At 44.4% G+C, this 16,834-nt stretch overlaps 1 protein-coding gene and 1 long non-coding RNA gene across 2 annotated transcripts in view; one reads left to right on the forward strand and one right to left on the reverse strand.

The window, feature by feature from the left end:
- Window positions 1–4,306, forward strand: part of LOC122211804 — a 28,282-nt gene extending 23,976 nt beyond the window's left edge. The window contains exons 2-3 of the long non-coding RNA XR_006198847.1: window positions 3,137–3,281; window positions 4,218–4,306. This is a non-coding gene — a long non-coding RNA (uncharacterized LOC122211804). The remainder of the gene's footprint in view (window positions 1–3,136; window positions 3,282–4,217) is intronic.
- CACNA1E (calcium voltage-gated channel subunit alpha1 E) overlaps window positions 1–16,834 on the reverse strand; it is a 382,346-nt gene that overhangs the window by 148,644 nt on the left and 216,868 nt on the right. The gene's annotated exons all lie outside the window — the stretch shown is intronic.

The raw sequence follows: 16,834 nt of genomic DNA on the forward strand, positions 1-16,834 counted from the left end.
AAATTCTCAAAAATCAGAGGCAAGCTGTGTCCATCTACTCCATGGATGCTGGCAAAAGCCTGGACAGGACTGCTTGGGAGACATTACTGTCATCCACATCCTGCTCAGTCCTTGACCCTGCACTCTTTCTTTCTTCTATCACAGTCCAATAGTACAGAGCTGGCTCAGGCTTGGGCCCAACAAGGCTCTGGACAGAATAAGGAATAAATCTAGATTTAAAGATCAATCCTTTCCTCTCTAATCCGAACACACAGTGAAGTGAAAAATGCATGGAAATCCATATTCTGGATTCTTATGCTACAAGTGAGATTCATGGCCCCTGAATACTTAGAGGCTGAGGGAGGATTACACCACATGGCTTAGCCAAAAGAAGCAACCCTTGGCAGGATGTCTTATTAGGACCTAGGAACCATTTGGGAGCATTTTGAAAAGTCTTCTCTAACACTTCAGCCTCTCAACTAAACTTCACCTTGACCCTTCCTCCCCATAATATCAATCCCAAATCTTTCTAAACAGTCTCCTTGAATTGCATTTTATATATGCAGGCTTTTGAAATCCCCCTCCAACCCCACACCAGCCCCTCACATGCAAACTGTAATACCCATTTGAAACAATTAAAAGATATTTTATTCTTAATTCACTGGAGAAACAACGCCATGAAAGTCAAATGCCATGACTAAAATTCACAGGCTAAATTACTAAAATTAAGATCTGAACTCAGAATTTCTATGACAAAATGCTTCTTATCCCTGTGATTTACCTTTTCCTCTTCTCACTGCTAAGCTTTACAAACATATTTTTGGTTCATTGCCCTCATGCTTCTGGTGGTCTCTGAGGACATTCTTTCTTTTCTCTCAAATTATCTAATTTTCTTTCTGCCTCCTATTGAAATATGTCAGTCCACAGAATATAGCTTCCCACTGATCATGGAAGCTATCACTGCACAGTAGAATTTTCCATTATAAATAGCTTTTAAGAAAACCTCTTTCACCAAACTTGTATCTTTTGTCTTGCCCCCACACTGTTCAGAGACAGATGATTGCAAATGAAGCAGAATATAAGTTAAAAACAAACACCCTCTGAACTGTATGGGACAAAAGTGGGGATCTGCCAGTTTCAGTCTGTAAGTTCTAACTCTTTGGTTCAAACAGGTCTGATCAGTTAAATGCAAGCAGGGAACATGTGGGCCAGACCTCAAAGAAAGCTGCTCCTGATTATCAGAAAGAAGATGCAGAAGAACTAGTTATCAAGGGCCACAAGGGATTTTAAAGAACATAAGAAGCTGTTTTGTTTTTTTTTTTTCCGGGACAGTTGAGACATGGTCCTTCCTGTGAGCTGAAGGATAGGATCACAGGATCCATGTATAAATAGCTCTACCTTTATTCATGATTACAAATGCAACATTTTTGTAAAGACTGGTTAGCTTGGAGGGCTCACCAGTGGTGCACCAGAAGTTGGAGTGAGTGACTATATGGTTTAGCCAGAGTCCCCCCCCCTCCCCCCAGCATTCTTTGGCAGCAAGGACTAAGTCTGCTCCCAGCACCCAGATCAGGGCTCAGCTGCCAATAAACATTAGTTGGTACCAGAAATGGAAAGGATGAAATTGTGACTGTTAAGGTGTCTTTGGTCCCAGGAGTGACTGAGCTACTGTTTGAGAATGGCTAGAGCAATTTCAGTTGGGTGATGATTTGCCAGAGACACTGTAGAGTGAATAACATTTCCCAAAAAGTGTTCTCACTGCTAGTGATCTGCAAGATGTTAATGTGTTCTGTGGAAAATGAGCTTCTGTGACCAAAGAGACTTAGGAAACACAACAGATTATACTTTCCCCTTAGCCTGTGGGAAGACTCATGAAAGGCACATTATTAACTTCAATATCATTTCATACACTTCCTTGATTATGAAACCCCTCTTTTTGAAGAAAATCTATTAACACATGAGGAAATACAGCCTGTGAAAATGCAGGGATAAGAAGACTCTTCTCATGAGCCCAAAGTCTAGAATGCACTTCCCAGTTCTCCCAGAAAAAAACAATGACAAGGACAGTGTCTCTTTATCCACGTGTTGTGAGAATGTTTTGGTTTGGGTTTAACCCACCTTAAGGCAAGAATCTTAACTGTCTGTTCATTTCTATACCTGGCACCTAATGAAGTGTTTGGCACATGGAGTGTGTGTGGTTCAACTACTCAATAAACAACCACAATTTGAATAAGAGAATTCTCGTGTTTAAAATGAACCAAAAAAAAAACCCAAAAAACAAAAAACCACAAAACTTTCATTCTGATAGTCTCCTTTCAAGCTTTGTCTGAATTGTTTTTTTAAGAAAAACTGTCCTCCACTATGGCATTGGGACCTGTCTGATGAGAAGAGGAGGAAGGGGAAGAGAAAGAGAAAGACTAGGAGGACACCAAGGCCAGGGGCACTATCCCCTGAGGGAATTATTATAGATGACTGACAGCTTAAAAGGTTCTTCTGGAGAAAGCAGCTTGACAGCGCCCTGAGATTATTCACAAACCTTTTAATAGACTTGCCGGCACCCTCTCTACACCTTTCTCCTCTCCCTTGGGTTTCCTCCCATTTCTTTCCCTCCCATCTTTCCCCACCAGGAGGCCTCACCCTCATCTCACATGCCCTTCAGTGGATCAATGACAAATCCATCAGGACAAGGGGACATAGCTCAGCAGGAAGTGAGCAAAGGACTTCCCATTTCCCTCCCCCACAATGACATGGTTCTTTCTGATGCTAATTAGAACTCCAATCTCCTTCTGATTCATTATTAAAACCTTAAAATTATCCAGTGGAGGAGAGACAACTACTAAAGTGTCTTTTGAGACTGAAAAAAAAGAAAGTTATCGACAACTCTCAAGTGAGCAAAAGCCCCGAAACCATGTGAGGTGGGAGTCAGGAACACCAAGGAGAAAGTTGCCAGTGTAATAACCTCAGAGCTATGAGTGTGTTTTCTCTCAGGTGTCCCTGTGCCTGTGTCACAGTAGGAGGGGGAAGAGAGGAAGGCTGCCTAGGTGAGAAGCTCTCTCTCTCTCATCCTTTCTCCAAACTCCTCTGCTCCTGTGACTCTGACAAGCTGCTTGCATGCGGGATCAACACACTCTACTTACCCTGGTGATTCTTCCTTCAGGAACAGAGGATGGCCATGCTAAATGTTCTGAGCGAGATTCTGGGGAAGGAGACCCACAGCCTTCTGAACATGTTCCACTAGATTCTGGCCCAAGAGTCTCACAGTAGACCCTTCCCTGCCCAGACCGCTGCTGTGGAGCAGCTAAGTAAGTATAAACCAGGCTCCTCCCTGCAAAGAAGGCTGCACAAGGAGTGCCAGCCTCTTCATTCCCCACCATTCATGGAACACCTACTCTTTGTCAGCCATTACAGAACAGTGTTTTTCTTTGGGGCAATGTCCTCTTACTTAAAGCGCTGATTCTCCTCCCACCCAACCCAGCCAAGCCCCTAGACTGCTGTCTTTCTCACCTGCTGATTCCCCAAGTGACACACACATGTACACGTGCGCATGATGGGGGTAATGACAGACAGAGAAAGCAGTTGGGGGTGGCAGCCCGCCTGCACAGGGTGTGCTCAGCGGGTACCAGTCCTGACACCGTGAAATGTGTTCCTTTGGGAACCTGCCTGATTGGGGGTGGTGAGTGCACCCACTCCCTGTGTAAACAGGCACACATGGCAATTATCACATTAATCTCTGGAGGACTGGGGGAAATGGTACAAGGTGGGGTGGGAGGAGCAGGATTGAGGAGAAAGAGGAGGATGGAGACAGCAAGATGAAGGGAGGAGGTCCAATGGTTCTCCCAGACTGAAGCTGTATATGCAGAGCCAAGCCCCCAACCTTGAACTCAGGTCTCTATCAGGGTTCCACAGGGCTCTGGGAATATACTGTTTTCCTTCTATGTACATGCCTTTCATAGAGGAGGGCCTCTTCTATGTACATGCCTCTCATAGAGCAAGTCTCATCAAGAGACTGAGTGAGCTGGGACTGGGGAAATGGGGGATATGGATTCTAGGGTCATTTCAGGAAAGGAGAGGGTCTCTGGGACACACCTGCTTCCTAGGCTGGAGACAGCATCTGTTGGCGAGCCTGGGCTGGCCTACAGAAGGGTTTCTCAGCCAGGGCACTGTTGGCATTTTGGGCTGGATAATTCTTTGTTGGAGGGTAATTCTGGTTAATTCTGTCCCATGTGGTGCATTTGCAGGATCCCTGGCATCTACCCACTAGATGCCAGTAGCACTCCCCCACCTGTGACAACCAAAGGTGTTTCTGGAATTGCCAAATGTCCTGAGGAATAAAAACAGTTTCCAGTGGAGAATGACAGGCTGAGAGGCTTTGTCCCAAGGAGAAATCTTTGGAATCACCAACCAATCTCGGGTCAAGACATGGTCGGAATGGCCACTGTAGGCTTCCAAAAAGGCCAGCCCATCCATTTCAGCAAAAGCATCTGTCCAAGGCCTCTGCTGACACCCCAGGGAGAGAAAGTTCAGGAAGGGCAAGCATGGGAATGAAAGGGACAGAAGCCAAAGGCTGGCTCCACCAAGCACCACCTTCCTCAAAGGGCAGCATACCAGGAATCCCCCAGTGGATGGCCTTCCCTGGCCTCTGCTTAATTCCAGCACCAAGTGTGACAGCTCCTCTTCCACCCTCAAGGGACCTGGGGTTCATGTTTTGGAGCCAGAATGCCATATTTTGTTCATCAAATTTGTGGACCATGTACTTTGTGACAGATAGTCTCCTAGGTGTTGGGGATAAATGATGAGCAAACCAGCATCAGGTCCTGGCTGTTGTGAAACACAGCACAACAAGGGACCTGCATTAAATAGATGAGGAACACATATACACCTACGACCTTCAGCTGTTTGCTATAAAGGGGCCACACTGGGCAGGGATGCAAAGGGGCATTTGATCTGGTCTAGGTGCTCAGGCAAGGATTCCCTGGAACGTTCAATGAAGCTTTGAGAGAAAAGAATCACATGATAGTCTAACACACAACCCCTGGCTGAGACAGCAGAGGTCAGAAAGGCAGATGAAGGGTTTATTATGGAAGGGAAACAAAGAGGAGAAAAAGGTGATTAAGAAGTGCCAAGAAGGAGGGGGCACGTAAGAGAAAAAGGAGGATAGGGATGCCCTCTCAGAATGAACTCCTACCACCCTGTAACAGCAGTCTCCTTGCTCCTTTATGGATGTTATACTGAAACATCTATGCACCGTAAGGGCACCCCTTGATGGATTTTTTCAAAGTGTACATAATTGTCTGACCAGCATCCAGATAAGGCCAGTTCTTCCCTCATGCCCCATCCTAGACACCATCTCCCTTTCCTCAAATATAACATTAGCCTGACTTCTATTATCATCAATTATGTCAGTTTAATTGGAAAGCCATATCTAAGCACTTTCCCGCATATGCTGAGCCATCCATTGAGCCATCTTTGCTTAGGACTTTAGCTTGCTCAGGAATTTACATTCAGAATAGCCCTCTCCCACCCTGCCTCCTACCCTGATCCCTGCCTGGCTCTCACCAACCTGGATGCCATAAGTTCTGTGCCGCTCCCATTAGGTACCCTTCACCTGCAGGTGCACCCATCCTCCAGCAGCCATATGTGTTGGCTCGCACCTGGACCCTTCTCAGAAGTTTGGCCTTGGATGACAAAACTGCCTCACCTGGGAGTCTATACCTGCCCTTGGAGTTGGGGGACCTATATCCAATGACTAACTGACATAAGGGTATCAATGGCACAGCCCCTCTTCCTCTGGGTGGGACCAACTCTGGGTTGCAATTCACACTCCTGACCTGCCTGTGGGATATGGCTGAGGTTAAAACTTCTGAAATCACGTCTGTATAATATTTTCGCCTGACCTATCCTGGTTCCCTCATACCTTTACTGCTTTCTCTGGAAAGCAGTCACTCAAGAAATCATTGCCCCAGGAATCTGTCCCAGTACCTGTTTACAGGGAATCTGACTTAATACATTATACCTTTTCCCATCAGGTTGTTGTTGTTGTAACATTTATTTATTTTTGAGAAAGACAGGGCAGGAGCGAGGAGGGGCAGAGAGAAGGAGACACAGGATCTGAAGCAGGCTCCAGGCTCTGAGCTGTCCATACAGAGCCCAACACAGGCTCGAACCCACAGACTGCAAGATCATGACCTGAGCCAAAGTCAGATGCTTAACCAACTGAGCCACCCAGGCGCCTCTCTCATCAGGGTTTTGACCAACTTTACAAAGAGGCAACACCCCACCCCTGAGTCAAGAGTTGGATGGTGTTTCTAAGGGAAGAGCCATTTATACTCCTCTGACCACACTCACATTCCAGGAAAAGGACACAAAATGCTGACTCTAAAACCACTGGGCTATTAAAGGCATATGGATTATCCAACCTGGTTCCCTGCATACCAAGAATTCCAGCAATGGTCTTGGAAGATTATGAGAACATGCTATCCAACCCATCATTTGGTGGAAGAGGAAACTGAGGCCCAAATGAGCAAAGTGACCTGGAGTCACAATGTAGAACCACAGTTGGTCAACTGCTTTAGAACTCTTCACTCTCCATATCTCATGTAGTCCCAGGTCTCTCTTTTTAAATTTTTTTTAACAATGTTTATTTATTTTTGAGACAGAGGGAGACAGAGTACCAGTGGGGGAGGGGCAGAGAGAGAGGGAGACACAGAATCTGAAGCAGGCTCCAGGCTCTGAGCTGTCAGCACAGAGCCCAACGCAGGGCTCGAACCCATGAACTGTGAGATCATGACCTGAGCTGAAGTCAGACGCTTAACCGACTGAGACACCCAGGCGCCCCTAGTCCCAGGTCTCTTAAATACAATCCTAGCCATACTGTTACCACTTTCTGGGGGAGAACAAAACTGAATAGGAAAGCCAAAAACTAGGATCTGGCAGCCAGAAAGTAAGAGCTGTCTTCCCAGTCCTCAGGCAAGAAATAAGGGTAGAGGAGCAGGTGGAAAGAGTGAGGACAGAGAGCTCCAAGTAAAACACAACCACCTGCTGCTACCTGGCAAGGAGGCTGAACCTGTCAGTCCTGAAGGCAAAGCATTTTATTATGTCTCAGATTCCTGAGCATATTTAATCAACATTGTAAGCTTCCCCATACAAACAAGCTCCAAAGGCAGCATCTGGCTTAGCTAGGGGCCCGTTACAAGTAATCAAGACTCAGCACACATTCTGGTTATTCCAAGCCCCTGAACTTGATGGCCAGGAGCCACTTTCTCTTGCTTGCCTGGATTGTCACTGACTGTCACCAAGGATGCAGCAGTGCCTTAGTCCAATGCAAAAGCACCTCGAGGAGTAACTTCCTATTGGATATTTCACCACGTATTCCTCTCCTACTCTTGCCAGTGGGAAAACAGCAGAACCAGTTTGGCAACAAAAGCCAGGAAAAAAAACAGCACTCCCACCCTCATCCACAGGCAGCAGTATGATGTGAATGAGACCAGGGTCAGGAGCTGCATACCAGGGAGCTCTGCTCAGCATCACGGGCAAGCAGTGCCCCATCCTGGGCATGGGTGGTGATCACCGTTGGCACTGGGGATACAAGCATTGATGCGTCAGTGAAAACCCATCCATACAGCTTGATGCTGGGAAGAGGACTCAAGTAATTGCCATCAAACTTAGAGAGTGTAAGTGGTGCCGCAACAGACCAGGAAGGCAGCCATGACTGTATGTGTCCATATAAGCAAGGGCCTTAAAAACCCACATGGCCCAGGGCCCTGAAATCCTTAAAATCTCTTTGGATAAATCCTAATAATTCCAATATCATGGTTATGTGATGTTTATCCTGTCATCTCCCTTTTGGAGCTCTAGGCCAGAAGCCCAACACGGAGGAAGATCTTGTATCTATGAGACTGGGCTTGGGTTAAAGGGGGGGCTCAATATTTTCTTCTCTCTAGCTTTGTGTATGTTTGCAAATTTCTATAATAAAATGTTTTCAATTTTTCCAAAATTAAATGGAACAATTTACTTAAGTAGTTCAGGGTCATGTACAAATTTTAACAGTAAGTTCTGTTTTAGTCAAAATAGTGAAAAATGTTAACAGTGATGGTAATGGGGGTGGGAATAGAAACAAGCGATTAAAATAAAAGTTTTTATACCTTTCTATACTTTGAAACTTACCTGCAGTAACTTTTTTTTAATAATGAAAGAAAACAAAGACTTTTGGGGAAAAAAAAGAGGGAGGGCGGGAGAGAGAGAGTGTGAGGAAAGGAGGGGGTGGGGTGAGAAAGAGAGAGGTGGGGGGAGAGGTCCTCCCTGCAACTGCAGCCCCAGATACTAGGCAGGCAGGCAGGCAGGCATTTTTGGAGTCACTGAAAAGCCAGGCCAGGGACAGCTGACCCTATGCGAAGCCATCCAGACTGGGATGCTGCTTTGCTCTGGGAAAAGGTGAGTGTGTTGTTCTGAAAGCACCATATGCTGCCTGGCCAAAGTACGTGACTGAAAGAGGAAATTGAAGAGGATGCATCCTATGATGATTAGCTAAAACACATCACCCTTTGACCCGTTCTACAGGGCTTGCTGATGAGAGACTTGATGTACTGTTTCCAGAAAGTCGGGAAGCAAAAAGTGCTTAGAGATTGAAGGAAGAGTCTCAGAAGACTATTCCTTTGAGGCTCAGGGACAAAGGGTACATGAGGCTTGATCGAATCTGTACACTGGCAGAGCTTTGTGGAGAGTCCTTTGTATTCCAGAAAACTGTGCTGATGACACCAGGGCAACAGGTCTTTCACCAGTTCCTAGCTGATTCTCTTCTCTATCTTATGGTCCTCAGGGATCAATCCTTCTAATTATAACCATTTGTTGCATTTCCATTGGTCCCCTGTCCCCTCCAGCTAACTAATGACTGCTTTCCATTCAGTATAAGAACTCAAATCTTTATCATCTTGCAGATTACAGAGATAGCACACACCCCTCATTTCACAGGTGAAGAACTGAGGATCGAAAGCTGGGTGAATGCTGAAAGATACTCCACTACTTGGCTATAGAAGAACTGGGCGGGGGGTGGTACCTGGGTGGTTCAGTCAGTTAAGGATCCAACTCTGGATTTCGACTCAGGTCATGATCTCATGGTTTTGTGAACTCGAGCCCTTAGGATTCTCTCTTTCTCCATCAGCCACTCCCCCATTCAGGTTTCTCTCTCTCTCCCTCTCTTTCAAAACAAATACACTTAAAAAAAAAAGTCTAACTGAGATGCAGGACTTCTGTCCTGCAGCCCACTCTGCACAGCACTTCTATACCACTTAGTTCAGTACTCAAACTATGTATCCATGGCACCATTCTCTCTGGCTATTTTTTATGTAATTAACCTAGCCTCATGATCTCATTTGGAAGCTACACCAAGACATTTGAAGACAAATGTTGAAGACATTTGATGCTGTCTCCCACTTTTTCTGAACATTAAGAACACAGAGCTCAGACCTGTGAATACTCTCATCTGATTTAATGAAGAAAGGAGTGAGAGCAAAAGTGTCATGGAAGGCTTCCTGGGGCTGTACCTGGACTCAAAGCAGGAGGAGGATTTAGATTGGTCAATCAATGGAAGAACAAAATCTAAGGAGAAAGAAAGGGGTGGGAATAATGAGACCACAAATAGTTGCTGTTGGCAGTAGTTAGGACAGCAAGACAAGAAGCAGCAGGTCATGGTCGACCCTGAATGGTGGCCTAAGTGTTTATTTAGATCTGCTCACTCCCTATCCCCTCCCTCTGCCAAACCATGAGCTTTCTCATACTGGAAAACACTGCTTGGCCTTTATAAGGCTTGCCTTAAGCACACCACTCTACTTCACTCTGGAATTGCCCCAGCACTTAGGCACACCCCACACAGCATATACATTTAACACTTTTGAGTGTGTACTCTGCACAAGAGGAATAAGAATGTAAAACAGTCCTCAGGGGCCTTGGTATCTGCAGGAAGGCTAGGCTAAGTCATGAGTAGGAACACCTACAATAGAAAAGAGAACATTAAGTGCTGCACTTGAGTTTTTTATGTGTGCTTATTTACAGACCATCTTTATCTATCTATCTATCTATCTAGATAGATAGATAGATAAAGATACATATATGTAAAGATATATATATTCTGTCTCTTTCATATATTGGTCCTACGTTCCCATTAGGGTTAAATGTTTCTCAAGAACAGAACTGCAACTTTTATTTCTCTGTTCACTCTGCTAATGCCTAGAATATTATTCTTCAAACAAGAGATTCTCAATAATGTTGCTGTCTCATAGGAGATTATAACACCCCTAGCATTCTTCTGTGTCACAGGCCTGGAAGAGTTTCATTCTCTGGAAATAAATACATCACCTGTAAAATGGCATCTCTGTTGACGTATAGCAAGTACACTTAGCTAACAAATATTTAGCACAGCACATAAGAGCAGACACTCAAGAAAAAAAGCTTCAAATAATTTTTCTTAGCTTTCATTGTTCCCTCCACATTGGCTTCTGAGCAGGTGAATTAATGTATCATTGAACATCCCTATCTTAATTAATGACTGTGTGTCAAACACTACACAAGGCTGGTAAGCCCAGTTGGTTCCCTGAAGAAGCTACAGGCAAGTTTGGTGGCCAGAGGAAACTGTCTTACTTCCTAGTGAGAACACTGTGAAAGCAAGAAACCATGGCTTTTAAGAAACCATGGATTCTCCAACTTCAGAATCCAAGACATATCTCTGGAAAACATGCTCAGTAAATTTGCATTTGTATGAATGATTATAATGAAATACCCAGTCCAATGTGTCTATTTAGCACCTGAGGTGCTGTCCTGAGAGTGCATGGGTGAGGTTCTCCACTCTGGTCCTGCTGGGTTAGAGTTTCTCAAAGCACACTGGGTTACAGGTGTACTCAAGGTATTGCTCTACTCACCTGTCAGAGTCCCCAGGTTGGTCACCTCCACTTGTAAGCAGCCTCATCCATTTACCTCAGTGTTATACAAATATTATTTTCTATGTGTGCCATGATGTGAAAAAAAATGGGAATAACTGTGCAAGATTACCATCTGTTAGGGACACTGAGGAGGGAGTTCCTCACTTGAGTAGGTGCCTACATCAGACAACAGATGTGAGATCCCTTCCCACTCAGACCATATTCCTCACTTTGCTTCTCCTCTCCCTCATGGACTTTCATTCCTAGGTTCCAAGTCTACCACTCTCCCAAACCCTTCTCTTTTCTCATCTCTTGATTTTGTACTGTCTTCTTCACTCCGCTGCTAGAAATTCTTCTTGTTCTTCCTCACTCCCGTAAGACACACAAAGTTCATTGCAATTGAGCATTCCCCTTGGTTTTGGGGTATAACAAGGTTGAAACAATACAGATAACAGAACAATGATGTTCATTGTTTGTCCAATCTAGGAGTCACTGGAAAGAATCAGTTTTTGCCTTTACCATTCTCTGCAGAACTATCTTTGTTGCTCAGTAAGGTGGAATGCACCACGATTAATGATGATAGGTGATTAATACAAGAATCTATATAAGCTATTGAATGACAGCTCCAACATGGGCCCAGTCAAACCTATTTCTAGAAGTATGAAGAGGACCTGATTAAAACATCTTTACCTAAATATTTTCCTGTGACTTATAGCCTAAGACTCCAGTGTAGCTTAGGAGGAAAAATAATCATGGCTTCCACTTGTTACGTATCTACTCTATGCTAGACACTGAACCAGGTGCATAATATACATTAAATCTAATCTTCACAACTATGTACAAGAGAGGTGCAATTTTAAGTTTACATGTTAAAAACAAACAACAGCAACAAAATCCAAGCTCAGAAAGGCTATACAGTCAGTATATTATAGAACCAATATCCAAACTCTTATTTGGCCTCTTCTCAAGATATTATATTGTGTTGCTTCTTGTATTAGGGGTGGGAGACAAAAATAACAATGTTGTTTTAATTTGGAACATTCTTGAGAACAGAGTTATGAATGCAAGTATTTACAACAGCAATGCTAGCAGGGTAAACACTTTCTGACCAACTGCATATGGTAATCCCATCCAATGGTATATTGCTTCAAGTAATTTGGTGTGCACATCTTAACTCATGGGATTATTTTGAGCCATGGACATTTCATAAGGTAGGAAGACTGTCACAGCTAGTTCCTTGGCTAGTAGGCCAAATGCCACTCTGTTGCCAGGGTAACCCTGTAAAGTGGGACAAGTGATTCCCAGTCACAGTCAGCTTCAGTCTTCAGAGCAGGGGAAAGGTGTTCTTTGTAACCAACATATCTCACTCTGTCTCTTCTGTGCTTAACACCCTCGAATGGTCGCCCTTGCCAAATCCCCTCCCAGGACTGACCCCAGCCTGAACTCTCCAGTTGACTTCACAGCTGCTGCCTCTCCCTAGACCAAGTCACATGACCACACCCTGCTTCTTGCAATGCCCTCATATTTCACGTTCTTTCATACCTCTGTGCTTTTGGTCATGTTGTCCCCACCGCCTGGAAAACCTCCACTTTTCCCACCTGGAAAGCCTCTACACATACCCTGCATAAATGTTACCTATGCTGGGAAACCTTCCCAGAGTCATTCACCCTCATTACTCCCTGCACTTGGTGCTGTCATACCACTTAACTTTGTACTGTAATTACTGCTTGAATGTCATCTTCCTCTCCAAGACTTGATACCCCTTAAGAACAAGTAATAGGTGTTATTTGTCCATGCATCTGCCCCAGAACCCAAATTAGCTCTCAGTAGGTGCTCAGCAAGTGCTTGCTGAATGAATGAATGAATGAATGAATGAATAAATAAGTTAATAAGCCGAATGCATGGCTCTGATTAAATTCAAGGGAAGCAGAAAGGAGAAAAGAAAGAAAAGGTGATGAGAAAGAAAATTTCTCAAAGAGCTAATTAGATACCTAGAAGTCTATTTCATTACTAAGAGGGCAGAGTTAGTAGATGATGTGAGGGGGTTGATCAGGGATTATCACTTAATAAGCCCTTCCCAGGTGTATCTTCCAGGAAGGACTTTAGCTTCTAATCCTCTCTGGAAGAAGAAAGGCTGTGTCACCCTTATTTCTGAGGAGGTCAGGAAAGGATTAAAACAAAACTGCTATGATTCTGCCTTCCCATCCAGCTACAGTTTCAGCTGGAAAGTTAGGTCTGAGGGAGGCAGAAAATTCAGACTTGACACACAGCATCAATGTGGACTGCAGTCCATAGAGGGCCCCAAAGATTAAGGGAACACTCCCTGATCTTAGGATAAAAACACAACGGAGAATCACATCCCTTGGAGCTGGGGAGGGTATCTAGGAGGGGAGAGGACTATGCTTCAGGGGAAGCAATAGAAAACATTGCCTCTCTGGAGGGCATTGCTAGGAAATACCCAGTTAATGCTGACAGCACCAACCATATGGCATTTGGGCATGAAGGTGATGGGGGATGGGGGAGAAAGCATCTCTCAAGGAAGGTGAACCTGGCTGTCTCAATGGCAAAGCTAAGTTTGAAATTCTACATCCCAGCCTGAGGATTCTTCCCTCTTAAGATTTGTTGGGTAGGGATGTTCTCTCTGCTAAAAATGCTTTTAAGAATCAATCCTGATAATTAACCCTGAGAAGGAGAAAAAGAAAAAAGAAAAAAAGCATAGTCAAAATCCTGGCCATCCTTCCAGGCCTTTTGTTTGTTTGTTTGTTTATTTTTGAGAAAGACAGAGAGGCATCACAAGCGGGGGAGGGGGAGAGAGAGAGAGAGGGGGGGGGGGGACACAGAATCTGAAGCGGGCTCCAGCCTCTGAGCTGTCAGCACAGAGCTCTACACAGGGCTCGAACTCATGAATGGGGAGATAATGACCTAAGCCTAAATGGGAGGCTTAACCTACTGAGTCACCCAGGTGCCCCTTTTCAAGGCCTTTCTTATGCCTCATCTGGATAAAGTGAGTCCCTGGTTGCCCCAGCTAAGGCTGCTTCCCGGTAGGGGTAGAGCCCCAGGCACTTTTCAGGCTTGCTCCGAGTTCCTCCAATCCCCACATTCAGACCTAGCCCCAAACCATTCTCTTGGCTAAATCCTGGTGATTTATTTAGTCTGGAGGGTATACATTTCTTTAAGCAAACTGTTTGATATTCAGCATGAGGTTACAAAATATTGATAGTAAGAGGCAACTTTTTATTAGAGCAATTACTATGTTCATCTTGCCCCTTTTTGCACCTATAATCTTCTCAAGATCTTTTGAAGCAGATCCTAGTTCCATAGCATTTTTCTCTGACGAGGAAACTGGGACACAGAGTGGTTGAGTAACCTGTCTCAAACCGCACAGAGAGTAAGTGACCAGGTTACAGCTAGAAGTCTGACCCCAGCAGTTTTAATCAATATATTCTGTACGTGGTTCAGTAATTGAAACATAGTAAATGCTCCATACACACTAGATGTTAATGTTATTTAAGTAGGTTAAGCTCTGATTCCCCTAACCCTGGAAAAGGAGGGAAAGAAAAAAAAGAATGAATCACTTTATATGAATGAATTTATGTTCATCTGATTTAAATATTTTACATTCCTTGTACAAGATCAGTGCCTACTTATAAACCTTTTTCATTATTTGCAGGTTATTATAATATTTATCACACCATATAATAATTATTTACTTGTCTGTCCGCTGTACAAATCTGTGAACTCTTGGAGGACAAGGTTTTTTGTTTCTTTGTATAGAGAGTAGCTGCCACAGTACTCTGAAAAGGTGCTCAATAAACATGTTGTATGAATGGATGAATGAGCTAATCAAACCATGTAGAATCAAAGCACAAAGGAATATTCCAGCCATAACTAGTTCAACATGGGCAAACCTAGTCCAGAATAGTGATTCTTAAAGGATGGTCCTTGGCCCTACAGCATCAGCATCTTTTGGAACCTTATTGGAAATGCACATTCTTGGGCCCCAACGAAGCCCTTCAGATCAGAACTCTAGGGATAAAACTCAACACTCAGAAACTGTGTTCTAACACGCTCTTCAGGGGATGCCTGCTAAAGTTTGAGAAACACTGGTCTAGGAAAATAAACAAAATAAGTCTGCCATGCACAGCCTCAGTTGCTCCGCAGATGTATCTTGGAGCAAAAGGAAGAGAAATCTGAGGAAGGAGAAAGCCTGAGGTTGAGTGAAGGGGAGGGAAGATAACTGAGGGATGTGGTGAGAGGTGGAGAGGGAAGAGAAAGGGAGTGGGTGAGGAGAGACTGATTCACCTTGAAATCTCCTGGGAATGAAATGGGTTCATGATCTCAGCTGGGCGCTGCCATAGCAACAGGTACAGCTCCTCTCACCACCCCTGCTCTGCCCCCCAAGATAGGCAGGCACTAGACACACCTACGCTGAGGCCTGAGCTCTGCAGAAGGATCTAAGCTTGAGTAGGAAGGACATAGTGAGGGGAAAACTTAAGGGAAAAGCTCCCCACATGGGGTCTGGCCCCCAGCTGGGCCACCTGCAAAGACCATTTCTTTGTAAGGGCAGAATAGTTATAGGTCCTGACAGGGAGTGAAGACCCAGCAATGTAGAGGCACTTGGGTTTGCTCTAGGCTCATACCCTAACACAGCCTGGCTTGGGCAGATGGCTCAGGTACCCTGTGGGACAAACCGTGAGAAAAGAGGAGTAACTTAAGAGGAAAGGAATGGAGCCCACCTTCCTGCAGGGCCGGAAGCAGAAGAGGTCAATGAGGCAGGGCTCAGAGACTGGGGAAGGATTAGTCTAGAAGCCAGGGGAGGAGGCCCAGTGGGGAAGGGGCACAGGAGCAGAACTCACATGAAGATTCAAGGCCAGAGATTCTGGTGGAGAGCAGAGGGATAATGAGAAACAGAAGACTCACAAGATCATCCCAGCCCTTTGCTGGGAATGGCTGGAGCTTCGAGGGCACCCACAAGGCAAACACATATCAAATCAGCTTCCACAATAAAGGCTAGATGAGGCCTTAGATGAGGCTAGATGGGGCTGCAAGAGGAGGACACAGAGATAAGCCAAATGCACAATGCTCCATACATTTGATGGAAATAACTTAGTAAAAGCAAATTTCAGCTAATCAGACATTAAAAGTAAAATATAATTGCTGTTGCTATGTTTGTTTCCAAGAACTCTGTTATGATTAGACTAACAGGCTAGTGTTAGAATTCTGAGCAAACTGCATGGAAGACTTAGTCTTGCTATCCCTTGGTGTGAGAGAAGAAAGCAAATTTGGAAAAGATAAATTAATAAACCACCATTATGTTCAAAGTATCTGCCCTCAGAAAATCCTTGCGGAGCTTTGATCCCTCTTTGGGGGGCAAGGAGGATGGGAACGGATGTGCTGAGAGAGTTCTCGTATTTGATTTCTTTTAATCCTCATAATGACCCAATAAAGTGGTCATTATTACTCCCATTTTATGGATGATGAAACTGAACTCAGAGAAGTAGTAAAACAAAGAGCCAGGATTCAAACCCATGTCTGCCTGACTTCAAAGACCATGCTCATTTGTCCACAACAGAGGACATGATTCTGTCTACAGTAATGGAGAGGGGAGACAACTGGTGGTCCATATATTACCCAAGGGCTGTGATGTTTATTCCAGCCCAAACTGATGTCTTTCACTGGACAGGCTACCTCTGTGAGACACTATAGGACAATGAGAAAACAATGGCTTCATCTCTTATTAGTTATGTGACATTGGGCAAATCATTTAAACTCTCCATGCCTCAATTTCTCAATCTGTATAATGGGATGATAATCTCTATCATGGAACAGTGCTGTGAAGACCAAATGAGGAGTACAGTCTGATGGTTAACAGCCCATCAAGTATTAGCTGTGCATTCTTAGGTAAGTTACTTGGCTTTTCTGCGCAACAATTGCCTCACCTTTAA

This window comes from Panthera leo, chromosome F3 (genome assembly GCF_018350215.1).
Source record: "Panthera leo isolate Ple1 chromosome F3, P.leo_Ple1_pat1.1, whole genome shotgun sequence".
Taxonomy (NCBI): domain Eukaryota; kingdom Metazoa; phylum Chordata; class Mammalia; order Carnivora; family Felidae; genus Panthera; species Panthera leo.